Source organism: Heliangelus exortis, chromosome 6 (assembly GCF_036169615.1).
Source record: "Heliangelus exortis chromosome 6, bHelExo1.hap1, whole genome shotgun sequence".
NCBI lineage: Eukaryota > Metazoa > Chordata > Aves > Apodiformes > Trochilidae > Heliangelus > Heliangelus exortis.
The window spans coordinates 7,566,124-7,581,355 of NC_092427.1; the positions used below are offsets into that span (position 1 = coordinate 7,566,124).

General features: G+C 42.7%; 1 protein-coding gene across 1 annotated transcript in view; it reads right to left on the minus strand.

The window, feature by feature from the left end:
- The window catches only part of GPR39 (G protein-coupled receptor 39), an 85,344-nt gene that overhangs the window by 3,341 nt on the left and 66,771 nt on the right, over positions 1-15,232 (minus strand). The gene's annotated exons all lie outside the window — the stretch shown is intronic.

Here is a 15,232-nt window from a genome sequence, read left to right on the forward strand (position 1 = left end):
AATGGAAGCACAGAAATGTTTGTTTGAATTCTTACCTGTCCAGGCTGAGAGTGCCCCCACTGAACAGCTCACTGTAGGAATGCAATTCTGAAATAGTGCACAGATTTTTTCAAGCTAGGAAAATGGTATTTTACTGGAGGGAATTCACGAGTGTTAGAGGGAAGGGCAGCAGAAAAGGGAAGAAAGATTTTTTTTTTTTTTTTGTGTAGCTTTGAAACTGCCTAGGGTTTAAATACAGTGTGTCCAAGTGCTTCCCACCAACCCCCCAAGCAAAAAAAAAAAAGTTATGAAACCATCTTTTAAAAATAAAATAAGTGTGTTAAGCTATAATTACTTAAATTATCTTGCTGAATAAGCTACCAAATAAAAGCTGTCTTTTTGATAATTTTCTTCTGTAATCAGTTAAGGTCACAATGATTTCATTAGGATGCAGAAGCAGCATACCCTAAACTTCAGGCACTGGATGAAGAGCCCTGCGAAGCTGCTTTGAGTAGACAAACCATGTGCTGTTTTCTGCTCTTCACCAGCCCTATCTCCTCAGCCACACTCTCTGTATTCTCACTCTCATCCCTACCAATCCCATTCCCCTTTGCTTGGCTGCCCTACTATTCGCCTCCCCTCCTGCTTCATTTTTCAGTATCTGGTTTGTCTCTACCCAAATCTGATCTGAAGTTTGTATTAGTCCTGCAGATTTTCCAACCTTCAGTGCTTCCTTCTCTGCTGTCAGCATAACAGCTGCAGGGATTGTGGTCCTGGCATGGCCCAACAGAAAACAAGGAGCCCTGAGCAGTGAGTTGTGTCAGGCTTACACGAAGGCAGCCAAAGGATGCTACTGCTCTGCTGTGGCTTTTCCCTGTCTGCAGCATAAACCCAAAGACTACAAACCCAGATCTACAGTCTCCTTGTCAAATTTTACCAGATGATCTCTTTGAAGGGAAAAGAAAATAAGCTCTCTGATGCAGGTTTTTTTTTTTCTTGGTTACAAACAAGATACTTCATCATGCTGATTAATAGTTTCCTAAATTATGAATGCTGCAATGAAAAACAAACAACATGTGCATTCAGTTATAAAGCTCCAATGCACTGCCTTAAGTAGGCTGATTTTTTTTTTTTTTTTTTTTTTGCATGTATCTGTATTCTTTGCCATTGACCTTTCTTCTTAGTTGAAACTGTCAGATGCTTAAGATGCCCCTTCTGTTCTCCTGACACATTTGTTCTGGCCAACTATTTTGTTGTATGCACACTCAAAAAAAGAGCCATTTGTTGCACAGTGTGGTGAGGTGTCTGTAAAACTGGTGCTTTGCAGGGATAAGTAATTGTTCATTTTTACACTTTGGGGAAAAAAGAATGCTGCTTCATTCAAGGGAGATGCACCATGTAAATAAACAGGCTGACAATTTCACAATATTTTTTCCAACTGTTCACACTTGACTTGGAGGTATGAAGTAAACTGAAGTGCATCAGAAGAAAAGCTTTATGTTCAGACCTTTGCACATTAAATATTTTGACTGAGCCGATGCTGCTGTGAGTTTGAACTCCCATGCAGGCTGCAGAAGGTGCTTAAACAACATTGTCACAGTTTGAACATGAACACAAGTGCATCAGACACAACTCCAGATGCATTTTTCCCTAAAGCTTGCTGCCTGCTAGAAATTCACTTTCACATTTCATCTCATACCCAACTTTCCACTCCTCCTTATTAAAGTGAAAAAAAATGAGTAGCTCTGGTTTATTTTTTTTCCATTTTCCTGACTACTGTGCTGAAGTGACACACTAGATGAGAGCAGAGATTTATCTTACAGGGAGTAATGATGTTTATAAACAAATTAATGGTGTGATCCAGCCACCTTCATCACTGGTGCTTGAAATTTTCAGCACGTTTGAACCACTGGGTATAATCATCACAAGTGTATTAGCCCATGCCAACAGAAGCCAGGAGAGTGTTATCAGTGTTATCTAGTTGACTGTGTAAGGGAATATATCTCAACCTTTAAGTGTTTGAGCTTATAATTAACATTAAGGTAGATCTTTCAAGGTAACAAAAAGAAGGAAAAAAATTTTTTAAAAAAAGAGAAAATTAAAAGATCCTTGAATAAAACAATTTTTTAAAGCTAAACCATAAGCCAACTAAAAAATTGTTTACCCAGAACAGTAATTACCACTATTTTAATTGGGAAAAAAAAAACAACCAAAACAACAAACACCCCAAACCTCTTTAAAGCATACAAATTTAACAGTGATTTAAATTTGGGAATCGTAATTGTAACTTCCCAAAAGTGGATCTTAGAGTATTAATTCTTAATATGTGACAAAGGATCTCTTATGTAGTAAAATAAACCTAGCATTTAAGTGCCAATAATATAAATATGCATTGCTGGCACAGAGCAGGAGTTTGGCAGTCATCTGTCCCTTAGTAATACTTTATTACTCAGAACATTCCTCTGGGCCATAGGGGACTGAATTAAATTCATTATGAACTTTATTGGGAAGGATTTTTGCACATGCAAATGTCTGGCAGAGCAGAGAGGGCTTCCTTTCCCACCCTTCCAGATTCTGCTTGTTCTTCTACTCAATAGATTTCCATCTTTTTTCTGCACCTGAGGAATTAAGTCTGTCTTTTGTAGTCCAACAGTTCCCCTCTCTTCTGGCCGCACCAGCTGTCCCACAAAACTTGTAATTGTCTACAAAATGGTACTTGTCATGGGGAGATGCCAGCAACCAGCTTTATTTGGCTGCCACGGGCCATTAGCCCAGGCTGTGGCTGTGCCCAGGCCACTTAACCCAGCCTGCTCTGGCCCCTCAAGGCCTGATGAGCTTCGTTGCCACTCCTCATAGCCTGAGCAGCCTTAAACCTCAAACTTTGCTTTTCTCTGGGTTCATTAGAGGCACAAAGGTCCTCAACATCTGCTTGGAAACTTACATTTCAATGGCAATTGTCAGTGGAACAGCAGGATATGGGCACTGAGGGACGAGCCGAGTGCAGGCAGCCATGCAGTTGGGTCAGGGTGAGGCTTGTTTCATGTTCGTTTCACATCTGTATCCTTGTCCCAGCTGTATCTCAAAGGTGTATCATGGCATTAGTGACCTGTGCCTTTGAGTCTTGCAGCCTTGCAGCAGAGGTACCCACACGTTATTAAGGTACCTATTGTAAAGCAGTACTAATGATGAGGAAAGCACTTGCTTCCCTCTTTGATTCTGCTACAAACAGATTTGAAAAACCAAGTGAAACAGGGCACAAAAAAAATCTTGCTTTTCATTAGAAATAGGGCCATGAGTCATTAGCTTACTGTCTTTCTAACTTTTAAGGAAAAAGCCACAAGCCAGAGTTTTCAGTCAGCGGGATGACCTTCCCAGCCACGGATCAATGCAGTGCTGTTTACCAGCCTGTGCAGCTGCTCTGCGTCTCCACCGCTGCAGTTGTCTGCATGTGAGAAGTCAGCTACCTTCTGCTTATTGTCTGCTGACAACTGCCATTTAAATGTCAGTTTACAAACAGCTGTTACTGTCATTGCTGCCAGTCTGACTTGTAAGTGCAGCAAAGGAACCAACCAGACTGATCCCAAAGGGCTGTTGGCAGCAGCAGCAATGCAGACTCCACTTCCTCAGCAAAGTTGAAGAGAGGAAGATTGGAGCATCTCGAGGAGGTCACTGCTCTCCAGCCTTAAGAGCTCCCTAACAGTGCTTCCTCTGGCAGGCAAAAGCTTGGAGAGATTCCTGTGGTCTAACTGCAACTGGGTAGAATTTCAGATCCAAGCTTTCATGTTTTAAACGGCTCTGGTGTTCCAGCCACTCTCCAGATCAACGTTTGCCTCACTCAGGCCCCTCTCCATCTCTCCCCAGCAGCAGCTCTCTGTTGATGAGCAGAACCACGTGTGAGAGAAGGAAAGAGGAGCACACATTTACTGCTCCCTGTCTGGTTATTGCCCATCCTTTCACCTCCCTCATGTCTATGCTCAGCAGGCTTAAAAGCAAGACTGAGAGAGGAACAGCATTTTCAGTGCTTCAGTGGAACTCAGTGTTTCTGCCTAACTGCCAGTGCTGGTATCGCCACATAAATGGGTCCCTAGAGCATAAGTTGTGTCAAAATACATTTCTAGATAAAGTCTTGTTACACCCAGTGCAATCATCCCTGCATCCTTTTTGTGCAGCCTCCCTTCATTGTCCAGCTGTGAAACCAGACTTATTGGTGGCTAAAAATCTAGAATAAGGATAAAAAGGCAATGGGACAGATCAGAAGAAGAATCCTTCAGACAAAGTGGCCAAAGCCTACTTGCTTCTTGGAACAAATGCCCAGAGATGAGGCCCAAATAGGCCACTGTCTTCTCTGGGGTATTAAAGTACCCATAAATAAAGTTCCAGCTGCCACACAGATGCAGACAGAGTGTCTCATACAGCACAGCCATGAGATAACCCCTGGGTGCCTCACAGATCTGGAAGTGTCCCCTTGTTCAGCATTCACAGCATCAGTTCTTAGATCCACAGCTGGGCTCTGATCAGAGTCCTGTCCATTAGTCCTGCACCCCAGGCCATGCCTCCATTCCTTTTTTACTTACTGGGTTCCCACAGGAAGCACCCCCAGGCAACTGGTCTTTAAACAGAAGTGGTGGATTTGCTGTCCCTTCCACTAGTGACAGGTAAATTCACATTTCCCCAAAAATCAATCACTCAGTCCTGCATTCAGTGCATTCTGTGTCATGACCATCAACAGGAGGCTGGCTGGAATGAGGGCTACAGTGTGCTCCATGTCCTGGGTAAAGCACCTGATGAACTTTAAAATGGAAAAACAGTAATAATGTAAACCTCCTTTTTCCTCCTCACCCACATGCGAGTTTCTTCTGCTGAAGGACAAACACTACAGTGATGATAAGCATATATTGATGTATGTTGAGGTGAATATAAAAATGTATTAACCCGAGAGATAAATATTGATACTGCTTTGTCTGTGTCAATATTTAGTTCAGGGGACAATAAGTTTTGATATTCACAAACAAGTCAATAGGTGCATTTCTACACACATTTTGTAGGAGCTCAAATTATTCAACAGCTCCATTCCTCTTACCTTCAACTTTCAGAACCAGAGATTTGCCTTTCAAGAACTCCTCTCTGTCAGGAGAGAGGCAATCAGTAACTATCCCTGCCCAGGCAGTGGCTGCAGGGGGAAGACACAGCCAGTGTAGCTCTCCCAGCCACGAGTTTTCTCTGCAGGCTCACAGTGGGATCTGAGAGGGGCCCTGGGGTGGCTGCTAAGTGTGCAGCCTCTGCAGAGAGGAGGAGTTTCCCCACGGCTGCACATCAGCAGCTCACTGCTTTTTGGGCTGGAGCAACCCCCCCTGTGCAGCCTGCACACACGGGGCTTCCACTGGCAAAGAAAAATTGAGATAAATCCAGCACTGCTCCCGCCTGTACTGGTTCTGCAGGGATAACGAGGACAAAGGAGGCAGCGAGAATATTTTTGTCACCAGCATGAGCAGGCAAATCTCCAGGTGCTCACAGAGGCTCTGGCAAACACACCACAGCCCTCCTCAGGATGTGTTTGGATGGAACAGAAGTCAGTCATGAACAGTTATCTTTGTAAATACCACTGGAAGGATTAAGCATATGGCCTGTGACAAACAGTTGAAAACCAGCTCCACCTACATCTGATCCTGTCAACAGCTTCCAGAAAAAAAAAACAAAAAAAAACCAAAAAAAAACCACCAAAACAATGGACTTGCAATTCCAATAGCCTGCAAAGAGCTTTGGGTCTGTGAGTGCTCATGGTGCTCCTCCTGGCCTCAAGGGTGCTGTGCAATGAGGCTGCATCTCATCAGTGAGCACAGTGGGGTGGTAGGACAGAGCGGTCCCAAAAAGGGGAGAGATAAATGAAGGGCTCTTGGAAGAACCAGTTTGCCTCTTGGTGCAATAAATGACCCAAACCTGCAAGGTTTTAATAAATATGTTCTGTTGCACATAAAGTCTCCTTTCTTCCAGCTAAAGACACCATGAATGGTATTGTTAACTCACAAAAGCAAAAGGATTCTTCCAATCTCCCCACACACAGACACTCTCCTCAGAACAGCAACGTGTTCAAGTGTGGGGCCATGGCAGCACAGAATTCGGCTTTTTCTTGTTAAAGGCTTCCATAGATCACGACTTGTCAGCCATCCTGAGAAGAATTAAGTGTTTGCCACCCTTGGCATCAACAAACCATCTGCAGCTGCTGTTGATACTTCATTTCACAGGTGACTACATGCCAGTGAATCATCAGAAAAACCCAGAAGATGTTAGCAGAATCTGAAGAGTCCCTCTTCTGACTTGGTTTGGGCTACATTCTCCTCCTCTCAAATACCCTTAGGGGTGCTACATTGAGACCAAATTGGCTCATCAGAGGTTTTGGCACAGTGTTGTGTCATTGGGTCAAATCAATGCCACAGCAGAACAACAGCACAGCCACAGCTCCTCCAGCTGAAATCTCTGCATCACCCAACAGTTTGCTCAGTGCAGATCCTCCCTGCTCTGCTCCATGACTGGCAGGGTGGTTGGATTCGAGGGTCTTTTGAAGGTCCTTCCAAAACCTAACATGATTCTGTGACTGGCAACAAAGAGCTGCTCTAGGCTAGAGGCAGCACAGCAATCTTGTGTCAGCTACACAGTGGCAAAGGCTGAGGCAAATTTTGTGTTTCCAGCACCCCAATTTCTAATAGAAACTAATGCTGAAGGAGAAACATACCTGCACTTTTTCAAAAAGTGATGATGCTTCAGTCTCCATTGCAGTTAAGTCCCCTACAACTGACAGACTTCATGTCAGCTTGAGAAACATTCCCACTAAACAATGAGATTATGAGAGATTTACATGGAGCTGAACAAAAGTTTCAGGTCTGTGTAGCATTGATCCATCCAGCTGGGACTTACAGGGCACTGCAGTAAAATCTTTCCTGACTCTACAGCATTAAAACATCCCAGCTCCTGGGGACACCATCACACACTTCTCAAGCAATGGCAAACAGAGCTCTTCAGAGGAATGAGCTCATTTTGCTTTGCACTGTTACTTAACAGCCCTCAGCCATTAGGCAGAGTGATCCCAAATCCATCAGAAGTTGCCAGGGTGGATGTGCATGAGATAATTAGTGAGGACACAAGCTTAGCAGTTTTACTTCTTAGCAATTTAAAGTAACTGACAATTATCTTCAGTTCTTAGCAGGGTCAAGTTTTGCTTCTCAAATATTTTTAAATACTGCCATTTCACACTGCAAACACTAGAAAATGCTAAAAATACTCCAGGAAGTTTCATGCCATAACTATCGTGTATAACATGAGCAGCCTTTTTGAAGATCAGTGATTTAAGTCATGATATGCTTTTAAAAGCCATTCGTGGTCACACCTTACCAGGGGAAATCCCAGTCACTTGAGTACTTTGTACTGGGTTTGCATGGCAAGGTTTTGGGGTGGGAGAAGGGGGGCAAGGGTTGCCTTCTGTCAGAAGCTGTTTGAAGCATCCCCCATGTCTGACAGAGCCACTGCCACCTGGCTCCAAATCAGCTCAGCCCCTGGCCCAGGCTGAGAACTTTTTTATGAAGGGGGAAAGAAAAAAGCCTGCACAATTGCAGCTGGAGAGAGGAGTGAGAACATGTGAAACAGCTCTGCAGGCTGTGCCCCTGCAGCCCATGGAGCAGATAATCCACCTGTGGCTCCTGGAGGTTAACGGTGGAGCAGACACCCCCTGGGAGCCTCTGGAGGAGCCCACACTGGAACAGAGGGATGGATGAAGGTGACAGAGACCCCATGGGAAGCCTATGCTGGAGCAGGCTCCTAGCAGGACCTGTGGAGAGGGGATCCCACACTGGAGCAGGTTTTCTGGCAGGACTTGTGACCCCATGGGTCCCACATCACAACAGCCTCTTCCTGGAGGACTGCACTCTGAGGAAGAGACCTGTGCTGGAGGGAGCAGTTTTTGCAGAACTGGAGCCTGTGGGAAGGACTCAGCAGTGGAGAAGTTTGTGGAAGACTGTCTCCTGTGAGAGGTACCCCACGCTGAAACAGGGGAAGAGTGTAGAGTCCTGCCCATGAGAAGGAAGAAGCAGAAGCAATGTGGGATGAACTGATTGCAGCCCCCAAATTCCTGTGCTGCTGGGAGGGATGAGGTAAAGGGAACTGAGAGTGAGATCAAGGCTGTGAAGAAGGGAGGGAGGAGTGGGGAAGGAAGGTGTTTTAAGATTTGGGGTTTATTTATCATTATCCTATTCTCATTTGATTGGTAATATTTGAATTAATTTTCTCCAAGTAGAGTCTGCGTTACCCATGATGGTAACTGCTGAGCAGCCTCCCTGCCCTTCCCCACAAGCCTCCTGTTATATTTTGTCTCTGTGCCCAGCTGAGGACGGGAGTGACAGAGCAGCTTTGGTGTGCACCTGCTGTCCAGCCAGGGTCAATCCACCACATACTTAAAAGTACTGAGTAAGTAACACATTTACAGGCACAGCTAGGCAGTGGAAACAGCAACTTTGAAAATCTTCCCCATGCAAGTTCCTGCCTTTAATGGTCATTTATTTCTTCTCTTCATTATGTTAAAAATTGTACTTCAAGTACGAGTTTATCTTGCTCTTTGGCTTTAATGTTCCCATCTCAAACTTAATTCTCATGTTCATCATCATCCAGCTATAATTCAATCTTAAATGTGCACAGCTTTACACAGAAATGATGGTTTAGTCTGTGATGCTGTAAGCGGATAACTGCTTCCAAAGGGGTGCTGGGACATGGCAAACCCAGCAGGTCACTGTGCCAGCACCCCAGGACTCTCCTGGGGACCCAAACTCTGGGGACAAAGCAAAGTGGTCACAGCCAAGGCTGCCACGAGGGAGAAAAGCAAAGAGCAGAATTTCATATTCTCCTTTGTTCTCTTTGGTGCTTTCCCTCCCAGAGGTGGGTAAACAGCCATGAAATCATTACACCTCACAGTAAATACCAACCTGGCATTTCAGGCAGTGGTTGGCCGTTTCACACAGGTGCCCACCTCATCCAATTTATCAATAAAAGCTACAAAATCCAGCATCTACTCCTGAGCCATTCCTTTCTGTTTACTACAACAATTGACCAGCAAAAATATCAAAGATATTTTAAATCGGGGCTACTTTGGCAAAAAGAAGATCAAGAATATTGTGGCAATGTGCCTACACTCAGCACCAGGAGACACAGCATGGGAAAATAAATGTTTTAAACTACTGATTTTTAGAAATTTTAACGTTCCTGCTGTCAGAAAAGATATGCTTATTGGAAATTGTAATTTCTGCATTAAGAAACTATTTTTTTAAAACACTAATATGGTCACAAATATGGAGAATGGTTTTTCTTGATGCTTCTTTCTTGCAAAACAAATTCTTACCAAAGTTGCTTTGATTTTTCTCTTAGAAAGAGTGAAGAATTGTTTTCTTTCTGTATTGGCAAAACAATGGGGAAAATACATCTTCTACATAAATCTCATTTAAATTCTGCATTCTAACCAGCAAATACAATTTGGAATTGAGAGGTTTTTTTGTTTTTACATTACAAAGTCAGTCGTTGCAACATTAAAGAACTCATATATTGCATTCAACAAGAGAAATCATTGAACAATCAACTGCAGAATACAAATACAGAAAGACAATATATTAGCTCAGCAGATAACATAAAATACTTATGAGCTCCTCTAGAAACACAAACTGGAGCAAAACATTATGTGGAACTGATTACCATAGGGGAATCAGCAAAGCTCTTCCTAAATAAGAAAGATATTATCAACCTCCAAGTCAGATTTTTGTACAAAAAACCTCAAATGAAGGAAACTTGCTGGTTCTGTAGCAAATCTGGAACTACTGATGCACAAATGGTAGCAAGATCATGCTTGCCAGCTGCTTTTTAAAAAAAAATGCAATTGGAGTTTATGCTCAGCAGCCTGAGCGAAAAGAGAAACCAAAGCAAATTGCCATAAAAATTACAAGCAGTTATCCAAATTCTACACCAAAACCTACAAGAGGAAGCAGGATCCAGGGAGGGGTATTGCAGAAATGCACCAAGGTAGCAGATGTAGGAGCAGTGGGATGGAGATTGGCAGCTCAGTGGCTGAGCTTTGGGATTGAAGGCCAATTCTGTTCTCTCTGTTGTAGCACAGTGCTGTCTGTATTTTTTGGTGTGGGTGAGCCTGTCTCCATCAGCAGGTATCTTTGTTTCTGCTGAAGGCCAGGCAGGTGATGCTGCAGGGTACAATGTGGTGTAAGAGGCTGGGGGGGCTCAAACAGGTCCCACCCCAAACCAGCACATGGGAGCCACTAGTCCCCAGGACCTAATCCTAAAATAAAATCATCCTGGAAAGCACCTATATAAATATTTCTTTTTACCTACTACAAACTTAGCACGGGCAGGTGAAGAAGGACTGAAGGACTCTCACATTTTAAAGACACTGCCAGCCTGCTCCTCCTGCCAACAGTGAGCCTGGAGCTGCTCTGAGCATTTTCCTCTCTGGGAGAAAACATTAAACAAATGCAGTCAAAATGGAAGCTGAAGTTTCATACATCTTCAGAACCAATTTGTTGTAAGGTTTAAGGAAGATCATAATCTACACAGAGAGCGAGGAAGACTTTCTGGCCTGGAAACAGTGTTGTGAGAAATGAAATGAGGTATTTCAGGGCAGCAGGAATTATTTTTTGGAAAGGGTGAGGAGAGGAGACTCTTGGATTCAGCCCCCCCCAGCACAGCCACAGCAATCCCCACCTTGCAGGTGAACGAAAGCCAGATTCTAGTCTGGCTCTATTTCTTCCAAGAAACAATAAGAAATCTGTGCTATTCCTGCCTGGTTGCCATGTTAATGGGAGAACCTTAAGTAACTACTCCACAATGAGGCAGTTTTAGTCTTTAAACTGGGCTTAACCTTTGACAGTTTGGATCAGAGCCTTGGGTAGTAGTGAAGCTGCTCAAAAATCACATTAAGGAAATTGTCCTGGCCAAACCCAACTTGTTTGCAGCTTCCTGCTCAGAAGGGTATTCAAGGAGCAGTAGTATTTCCATTTCAGCAAAGTCTCTTCTCTGCTAACACCTGAATCTCCCTTTATTTACACTTCAGAGCTGCCCAGAAATTAATGAGTGCAAACATGTCAAAACCTCCTTTCTCAAACCTTTTCAAGGAATATATATCAAGATAAAGAGTACTCCTCCCCCCTGCCACGACCTTGGCAGCAGCCTAATTCAGAGTCTGGGAGACTCCAAGTCTGCCCATCTCAGGTGAGAAGGTGAATATGTGCTCTGTGAAATGACATTCAAATAAACACCTGAACATGGATTTGCAGGAGTGCAGGCACCGTTTGGATTGGGAGCCTTGTGCCCGGGCTCTGATATTTGCACTTTGCCTTCAGAGAGCTGCTTGGGACTTGCAAAATGTCTGAGCTGGCTGGCACAGTATTAGCTCCCAGCAAACATCAGGCAGTGTTTCTTCCTCTCTTCCACAAGCACAACATAAGTCTTGTGTCTCAGTATTAGTAGAAGATGTCAGCTCATTTTGTTACAGGTAATTTATTTAAAGTCAAACCCCTTATAATGATTTTTAACTTTGTGAAAGAAATAGTGCATGCTCCTTTTATTTATCCATATAGGGTGCATTTTTTTCTGGCCTTTTAACTCTCTTTTATTTTCTCAAGGTGAAGCCACGGCTAAGTAGAGTATTCCAGGTGGGATTGGAGCATGCAGCTCCTCTATCACTTGTAGCACCTTTCCAAGAAACACTAAGAACTATAAGATATTACTGCAGACCTGGGAAAACTAATTAAGCCAAAGCTCCAGCTACCCAACAGCTTGTTCTCTTCCTATGAAGAAACTAGAGAATAAGACAGTGCTTTTGAGAGGGAATCCTCTAAACAAAGAGAGGAATAAAGATGTTGCAATACATTTAATTCAATTAAGCCACTTTTAATGTAAATTCTGGAATCTGGTGATAAATATTGTGGGTTTGGGAGCACGGTGAAAATGTGGGAGATTTGAGCAAGGACTAAATCTACCCTACTGTAAATTACAAAAATTTCTTCTTCCAGTCTCACACACCTGGCTCCATCTTTGGGCACACAGGACAATAATGATGGGGAGGAGACTTCTACTATAACCCTTTTATATATTATAAATATATGATTATGAGAGAGAGAAAGAAAATCACTAAATCTCAGCATTCACAGCAACTGAGAGGGCAGTTATAAAGCATTTGGAAACTTTCCTGTGCATTTATACAGCATCTTAAGTTCAGCTGCTGAACATGGAACAGTTTGACCTGTACCATGACAGAAATAGATAAACCTATTGCTTCTGACATTACTGTGTAATTACACAGCTGCTCTGCCCCCTTTAACTTAGTTATATCCACTAGAGTTTCATTCCTCATCCTCTTTTCCTCTTACTTCAAAATAAGTTTTCCTACTGAGGCCTATTGATCAAGACATCTTGGGAAGAGATTTTTAGATACCTTCTTGAGCTCTGTAGAGTTTTCACCTCATAACGACTGAAATTCTAGCTCCCAAGAACTAGTAGAGTTAATTTTTATCAAAACATTCGAGATTAAGAGATTAAAACAAAAAAAGTCTAAATCATCTCCCATGGTAATAAATTTTCTTAACTAGCAAGTCATGTAGCAAAAGACAGCTTTTTCCTAAGATATCAGAGCAAAAAATGGACTCTTACCTCCTTTAAGTCAGAGAGCCAAAGCCCAGAGTTGGTGCTACAATAAAGCTGTGCTGCAGGCAGTGGGCTGCCCTTACAAACCTCAGGGAAAATCATTGCAGGTGACTGCACCTGCAAAGTCTATTGCAGCAAAACACAGCAGGAGATCTGCTTTGGGCACTGATGCGATCCTCAATCTCTTTATCGGGACAGCTGGAACGTGCAAGGTCCTCTAAATCACAGTCACCCACTGAGCAAACTCTGATCTGCTGCAAGAACCTTCCATCTGCAGAATGTCCCTACATCCAGACACAGCATCCTCAAAAAACAGACTTTCCTTTACTAATGTTTCCCATCTGCCCAAGTTAACTTTATCAGACAAAAAGAAAAAAAAAAGTCCTGCAGAGGCAGAAACTAATTCCAGGTAGGTAAAAGCAATCATGTACACTGGTAAACAACAAGAAACAGCACAGAGGAAAACCATATTTTAAAATGCTTGAGCACAACACTGGGATTGCACTTGCTCAGCTACCCCAGGCCACCTCATTACCTCAGTGATTGCAGAAATCCTGTTACACTCACTCAGACCATCACAAAAGGATCAGATGCTGGATGCAGCTGAAAAGCTGTTTAATTAGCAGCTGATCACATAGAGCAAAATTTACTCACTTTTATCTATGGCTAATAGGAAAACAGTTTCAGTTCTTACTAGTGTAACCATATTTCTACAATATTACTGTATTACTTTTTAAATTCTATGCACAGTACACACACTGTAGAAAAGCTTCACAATGTACTGTGAAGAGCTGTGCTTAATTTTACATTTTTTGTTCAGCCAAAATAGTGATTGTTCTACACTCAAACTTATATTTGTAATAAAAACTCTACTCAGCTGCTCATATACTAAAGAAACAATTCATGACTGAATAATGTACCAATTCAAAAGCAATCTACTCTAAGCTACAGGAAACCTCTCAAGTTGCTAGCCTGAACAAAATGAAGCCTCAACAAAATGAGCCACTTTGAAACTAAATGAAAATTTACCAAATTGATCTGAACAAGAAAATCTTAAGAGCGATACCACATTTTTAGCCACACAGAAAAGTCTGTTAGAAATCACCTTTGGAAAGAAAACCAAAAAAAAAAAAATCACACCAAGAAATCAAAAGATGGGATAATTGTTTGTTTCCTCATTTTTCTAAAGCAGGATATTTCATTTTATAAGGGGATAGTGGGTTTTTGAGTTTGTGTTTAGATAGCAACTGGAACTTGCAAGTGCTGAAAGAAAAAAAAAAAACAACAAAACCGGGAATAGAAATGTTTTCTTAAAAGGGATGTTGTCACTTCTGGCTTCAATTTTTAATCCACATTTGTGTACACCTGGAACCTCACAAACCTCTTGGCTCCGAAGATACTATGGGACCAGCACCCCAGTAGCCAGCCCAGCCTAAAAAGAAAGTGGGTGTTTGGTTTGTGCAGTGCCATAAGCAGATTTGATTGCAGATCAAAATTAATGAGGTTGGTGGAGCAATTCATCCTGCAAGATGAAGAGAAGAGGGAGGGACAAGATGCAGATGTTGGTGGTGCAGACATCCAGCAGCACAGCAAGAGCTCGGAGGGTAATGGGAGAGGGGGAAGGAGGGGAGAGAGGGATGGTCAGAGAGGAGGGTGGAGGCAGTGATTGTATCAAGAATCACTTATTTTTAAGAAGCGGGATGCCACAAGAAAATATTATTCCCACTGATCCAGTAAATGATTCTGTTTTCTGTGTAGGTGGCTTCAAGGAAATAAGGGGCTGGCAGAGGTCTAGTCATGCAAAAGCACAATTTGCAGTTGGAAGCTGATTTTGAACAACAGTCAGAGGAGAACACCTTTAGGGAAGACACATAGCTCAGTCTCATCGAGGGCTGCTGAAATGTAAAATGGCAGTTACACAATTAGCAAGCACAAAAGGCTTTTTTAATTAAAAAGAAAATAAAAAGTAAATAAGGTCAGCAGGCTCGAGGCTGAGTTAAGAGGTGTCAGTGTGGGTTCATGTGCCAGCAGCAGGCAGGGAGTGTTCCCCGTACTGAGATACAAACTGAGTTGGGCTTTGAAGAAAGCTGCTTCCCAATCTGGCTCCAGGGGTAAAATTAAAAGTCTGTTGTAACAAGATGTGCAGCAGCATTAGACATGTGGGACTCAAAAGGACATTTTACTCATTTCAAGCATTAAGAGAAAAGATTTGCACTGCACGTTTGCACGGAGCAAGGGATTTTTTTTTTTTTTTCTAAGTAAGTGGTATTGAAATATGCAAACTGTGTGCTGCTCCCTCACTCTGCTCAAATTGGTGATTTACAATGACAGTTTACTTTTAGTTCCACACCTGGAAATAGTAGATAAATCAAGTGATAAACTGCCAGCAATGGTCTCAAAATGTAGAGCACTTTACCCAAGAGTTCCTCAGAGGTTGCTGAGCTGGCACTGCATTAGAGCAGATCCGTCAAGATTATCAATTAATGACAGGAGCTGAAGCCAGTTACGACACCGTAATGAACTCCATGGGTGCACACTGTGCCACAAGGCTTTTAAGGGAGAAGAAAGT